This window comes from Amblyomma americanum, chromosome 7, assembly GCF_052857255.1.
Source record: "Amblyomma americanum isolate KBUSLIRL-KWMA chromosome 7, ASM5285725v1, whole genome shotgun sequence".
In the NCBI taxonomy this organism is placed as follows: domain Eukaryota; kingdom Metazoa; phylum Arthropoda; class Arachnida; order Ixodida; family Ixodidae; genus Amblyomma; species Amblyomma americanum.
In genome coordinates, this window is record NC_135503.1 from 57,272,941 (window position 1) to 57,279,705 (window position 6,765).

The following is a 6,765-nucleotide window of genomic DNA, read 5'->3' on the forward strand; positions in this document are numbered from 1 at the left end:
GCGATTAGGCATTGGCTCTCACTCGCGAACACCGCAGCAAAACATCACACTGCTAGCACTGCCCGTGCGGCCGAAACACCCCGTTTCTTCACAAGCAAGGTGGAGCTCAAGAAGCACGCTGCAACCCGCCGCAACACACGGAGAACGCGTCCGTACAGCCGGTGCGACTGCAGCGCCACCACATACATCCGGGACCTGTCTACGCTGCCGGCTTCACGACGGTGCGTGGCGCGCTCCGCCGCCTGAACACACTGCCCCTATTCTAGTACACTGTACCTGTGGGGATCTTTAATGTGCACTGACATCGCACAGCACACGGGCGCCTTTTGCGTTTCGCCTCCATCGAAACGCGACCACCTCGGTCGGGTTCGAACCAGGGTAGTGCGGCTCAGTAGACGAGAGCTTTAACCAGTGGGCCACCGCGACAGGTCAAATATTTCCTCATTTTCGCCACCTTTTTTATTTCTATACTGATTCCGTTCCGTTGAACACGCCATCTGTTGGGCATCCAAAGGGGGTTCAGGTGCAAGCGGAGGAGGAGAGAATTGAGATTGTTTTTTCTCCTTTCCAAAAAAAAAAAGAATTTCAATGCTCTCCTCCTCCGCTTGCACCTGAACCCACTTCGCTGATCACTCATCATTTTTAATTTCTTTTTGAAAATTGAAAATTGCTTTTTGGAGAAAAGACATCTCGGCGGACACCTGACCCGCGCCGTAAGGGAAGGAATAAAAGAGGGAGTGAAAGAACAAAAGAAGAAAGAAGTGCCTTAGTGGTGGGCTAATAATAATAATAATTGGTTTTTGGTGGAAAGGAAATGGCGCAGTATCTGTCTCATATATCGTTGGACACCTGAACCGCGCCGTAAGGGAAGGGATAAAGGAGGGAGTGAAAGAAGAGAGGAACAAATAGGTCCGTAGTGGAGGGCTCCGGAATAATTTCGACCACCTGGGGATCTTTAACGTGCACTGACATCGCACAGCACACGGGCGCCTTAGCGTTTTTCCTCCATAAAAACGCAGCCGCCGCGGTCGGGTTCGAACCCGGGAACTCCGGGTTCGAACCCGACCGCGGCGGCTGTGTTTCCGGAATAATTTCGACCACCTGAGGATCTTTAACGTGCACTGACATCGCACAGCACACGGGCCATTGAGCGACCGCGGCGGGGTAATATTTTTTATTTTATTTTTCCTCCTCGCTTTTTCTGACCCTCTTTTTTTTTTCACCGTAAAACAGATTAAGAGGACGTGGTTAAACCACTCGTCAGTAAATCGAAGCTGACTTAACGTGCCCAGCGAGTCAAAGACTCAAAACAAACGAAAATTGCGTCAGCCTTTTTTCTGCTCAATTTATCTTTTCTCCTTCTTTTTTAATTCCCTCGAGGTTGTCTGGTCGGCATCGAATAAACCCCAGGTCCACAGCCCGAGAGGCAAGGAAGCACGCAGCGACACAACGCGGGGAAAAGAACACACGCACTGCAGCGTAGCGATAGACCGCACAAGAAATAACTGATCAATAACGCTCGCGGACCAAGGGCAACTTGTAATCAATGAGATCGGCCCGGCTGATTCGCTTCCGGCGTGTATCGGCCGGGAAGGTGGCAACCAAAATGCTAGTCACGTCTGGCCACTTTTTGACCCTTTCTGCGCGGTGTTGATGCTTTTGTCTGTTTACTCCCCACCGCGCGTTGCCTTGACGACGCAAGGAAGCCATAAGGCTCGCAGATATAAGGAAAAAAAATAATATTGAAAGAGGCATGGGTGGCATCGATGACCCCAACACGAAACGAAAATTCAATTGCGGGTAGACGTGTAGCAAACAGAGACCTATCGGTGAAAAAAAAATAAATAAAGGGGAATGCCCGAAAGCAGAGATGTGCACTTTACTCGTAACATATACCTGCCGCAAAGAAAACTGCACGACGTTAATTAATGAAGGTGGCTGGAAATGAAAGAGCAATAAACAATGAATTCGAATATTTGTGTGTTCTTTTCATCGTTGTGACAGTCAGACGCTGTATATTGAAACTGTTTTTCCATCTTTTTCGCTACGTAACATCTTATAAGCCTTGTCTTCATAAATCATTCTGACGTGCACGCTTTCCGAGCAATGACAATTTCAGTCCTCCATTTTTTATGAATGCTAGCTCACAGGAACAGCTATGTCATGGAATTTTTAGTGGGTGAACAGCGGCACCGACGTAGTATGTCGTAACACAACATTACAGAGAGTGCTTAATACTACTTACGTGCTTTAATTCGAAAGCTTTGTTTTTTTTACCTTCTTTTTATTTTTTATTTTCATCTTAACGACACAGCTACTCATTAGCATACAGTAGTAAGGCAACCTATCTACTAAATTCACTTTTGTTCACCGGTTTTGGTTTTGTGATGAGGTATATTTTCCTGTGCGTTTTCTAGCAGTCCATTTTTCAACAGAGTTCTTTCTTTCAGTGTCGCGAAAACGCTTGTAGTACAAAGACTTGATTTTTATGCTTTTCCCTCTTCCTAGTTACCACTCAATGTACTTTGGGTTGCCAGAACAGGGTGTTCTTACGCGGGTGCGAAAAATGTTACTTTTACCGTGCACTAAGACTTTCTTCTGCAAGCTACCTACGGAAACATTGTCCATGAGCACTTGCTGTCAGAAAAATGGTATTTTTGTGTCATCTGTGAACTGCCGACTCTGAGATGTTCCTGAAACAATTGAAAATTGCTTCTTCTATTGGATGCAATTCTGTTCTAGGATATTGTTATAGTATTGTAAGGGGTGAGCCTAGAAGCAAATGCCGAAACGGGTCACCGACGTGCCCTAACGAGGGCGCGGGAAGAGCGCCCCGTAAACCGACAGTGCGCGTTGCTGCGAACTTGAAAACTCGAATTTATTTGACTTCTCATACGATATTATACCTCACCGGAGTGCAATATGTTGAAGAACCTCTTGATATGTGTTTTTTTTCTGATTGGACTACACAGCTTATGGAACAGTAGAATGATGGATCGGCACTGTGAATCAGTTGTTTCGATGAAATCGCATTTCTGCCAAATGATTGTTCATCTGAGGGAAGTCAATGGACAGGCCGACCTTAACGCGTCCCTCATAGCCTAAGTCGCTTTGGTACGTTAAACCCCACAAATCAATCAATCAAATCAATCAGGCCGACCTTAAACCGGAGTGGCGCTCCCTTACTTACTTCCCGTCTAGTGCTCTGTTACTCTGTATATTTAGATGTTTTTAATGGCGTTTCCTAAAAGCTTTGTAATTGTGAATACAACATACTTTCAGCGTAATAAACAGCATTTCTTAAAAAAAGCGGCTCTGTAACCTATGGGTTGCCTGCTCGGCTCGCAATCTGGAAATCCTGCAGGTTAAATTCCTCGCCCCTTAGGAAGAAATTTTGTCTTTCTTTTATACCGTGGTGACGTCGTATGGAATTTTTCGTGAACCATTTGCGGTCAACAATGCGCGGTTTCGTCGTCGATGAGCCACACATAAAAATCCGGTCGAGTCTCTGCCATAATGGCCACGTAAGCGTAGAATTGGGCGCTCATTTCAGGACCATTTTACCGCTACAACTACGCAATGATTCACGCAGCTGCAGCTGTAATGCACACTTTAAAGAAAGAAATAGTGGTAGGGCTTTAACGTAGCTAAACCAAGTAGACATGCGAAAGCATGTGATAAACCTGGTTGGCTCATGTTCTTGCTCTGCGGGGTCGTCGGCACGTCTGGCGACGATATTAGATTCAGGTTAAGCACTGGCCGAGGTTGAGCTGATCTGATGAAGACGCCGATGTGCAATGTGCAGCGCGAGAATGTGTTACACGAGGTGTGATCGTAGACTGTAGATAGCTCATGTACCACTGGGGCAAAACTTTCCGGGACGCGAGTTCTAGGAAAAACGTTTATTGCAGCTCCACCTCGACCGCGGCGGCTGCGTTTTTATGGAGGAAAAACGCTAAGGCGCCCGTGTGCTGTTCGATGTCAGTGCACGTTAAAGATCCCCAGGTGGTCGAAATTATTCCGGAGCCCTCCACTACGGCACCTCTCTCTTCCTTTCTTCTTTCACTCCCTCCTTTACCCTTTCCTTACGGCGCGGTTCAGGTGTCCAACGATATATGAGACAGATACTGCGCCATATATATATATATATATATATATATATATCCACCTCGCTGCCCAGTCTCCTGATATTGTATGATGGCATTAAAGGCCTAAATTCTCCCTCCTCCCTTCTTCACACTAAAGGTGAGGTACGCCACAACGTTCTTGATTTGGTTCGACCTCGTCAAGAAGTGGTTTCGCGCTAAAAATTAATTAAATGGCGGTTGCACCAGTCGTAATGAAGGCGATCAGTGCAAGCCTGTCCACACTGTAGTTTTGTAACTGATGTATCTGCATGAGTGGGTGGCGATTGTGTTTCGTTTATCGGCAGAGTTACGAGTGCTTCATCGCGTGCTTCAAAATGGGTTGATACGGACGTGAGCACCTTGTCGTGCAGCGCGTTTGCGGGTAGTGTTCGTTAAAGAACCCCAGGTGGTCGAAATTTCCGGAGCCATTCACTACGGCGACCCTCATAGCCTGAGTCGCTTTGGGACGTTAAACTCCCTAAACCAGTGAACATTCACAGTGTTCAGAGCACACAGATGCTGGGCCAGAGGACACGAGTTAATAATAATAATTGGCTTTTGGGGAAAGGAACTGGCACAGTATGTGTCTCATATATTGTTGGACACCTGAACCGCGCCGTAAGGGAAGGGATAAAGGAGGGAGTGAAAGAAGAAAGGAATAAAGAGGTGCCGTAGTGGAGGGCTCCGGAATAATTTCGACCACCTGGGGATCTTTAACGTGCGCTGACATCGCACAGCACACGGGCGCCTTACCGTTTTTCCTCCATAAAAACGCAGCCGCCGCGGTCGGGTTCGAACCCGGGAACTCCGGATCAGTAGTCGAGCGCCCTAACCACTGAGCCACCGCGGCGGGTCTACGAGTTCGAATCCCGATCGCGGTGGTCGCATTTTGATGGAGACCAAATTCAAAAGACGCCCGTGTGCTGCGCGACGTCAGAGCACGTTAATGAACGCTAGGTAATGCCTTTTATTTCTATCTTTGCTCTCCCATCCTTTAAATCTCCTACTTTCAGCACGCGGCAGCGAGCGTGGCTCGGCTTGAGCCAGTAGGCAGGCCCGTGCACTTTCCTTTTCTTTCTTCCTATCAACAACAGCAGAAGCAGCAATAGAAATTAATCTGGCGCCCTCCACTACGAAGTCCCGTTCTCTATTCCTTTTTTAACTCATTTCTTCATTGCTTCCCTCACAGAGCGATACAAATGTCGACAGAAAACGAGACAGTTACTTCGCCTTCCTTTCCTCATGAACAATTTTCATTTTCAAAATGAAACTGAAAATCGATGTCGAGGAACGAAAAGCTCAGTAACTGCCTCGACTACTGATCCGGAGTTCCCGGGTTCGAACCCGACCGCGGCGGCTGCGTTTTTATGGAGGAAAAACGCTAAGGCACCCGTGTGCTGTGCGATGTCAGTGCACGTTAAAGATCCCCAGGTGGTCGACATTATTCCGGAGCCCTCCACTACGGCACCTCTTCTTCCTTTCTTCTTTCACTCCCTCCTTTATCCCTTCCCTTACGGCGCGGTTCAGGTGTCCAACGATATATGAGACAGATACTGCGCCATTTCCTTTCCCCAAAAACCAATTATTATTATTATTAGTAACTGCCTCACTCCTCGAAGATACAGCGGTACGTCTTTTTGGGGAGAGGAATGAATACAGTAGTGGCAAGCTCCGGAATAAATTTGACCGCCTGCAGCACTACGGGCTTGCAAGACTCAGATTCGCCCCATATTCACCCCATCCCACTGGTAGACAAAATCCGCGTGCTTTGGCTTGTTCTTTACTCCCATGGCGCGCACGGAGAAGCCATAAAGACACTCCAAACACACGGTCAACAGACCACTCGACTGATTCGCCGCATAACGAATCACCGGGCTGCAGCCTCCGCGAGCGACACACGACTCGCCTCACCCAGGCTTACGTCATAAGCCGCACCACATATGCCCTTCCATACCTACCCCTCAAACAGAAGGGGAGAGCTCTACGTCTTCCCCCCCCCCCCCCCCACCTCAGCACATCAAACGACCGACTCTCCAAACTCGGTGTCCACGACACCTTTGGGGAACTCGCAGAAGGTACCTTTACGGCACAAATATCCCGTCTATCCAACTCAGAGGCTGGCCGCACTTTATTATCCCAATTAAACCTCACCCCAACTACACACCCTACCGAGGCGGTCCCTCTTTCTCCTATCCTCCGCTCTAACCTCAACGTACCCTCCGTCCCCAAGAACACGCACCCTGAGCGGGACAGGGACCGCAGAGTAGCAAGGGCTCGGGCCCTCCACAAACAGTATGGCGATGACCATGAGGTGGCCTACGTGGACGCAGCGGGGTACACATCAGGCTCCCGTACGGCCCTGGCGGTAGCCGACAATCAAGCAAAGCTTCTGACCTCCAGCTCAATCATCACCAATTCTGCCACGGAGGCAGAAGAGGCAGCCATCGCGCTTGCTCTCATTTCTACATCTTCCACAAAAATTATCTCTGACTCTAAATCTGCCATTCTCAACTATGCCAATGGCAACAATCCCGCACTGCTGCTCGTTTACTACGCTTATGGCAGCCCTGGCGCCCTATAACCCTCATCTGGACTCCATCACATGCCGGCCTCCCTTGCAACGATGAGGCTCATTCCT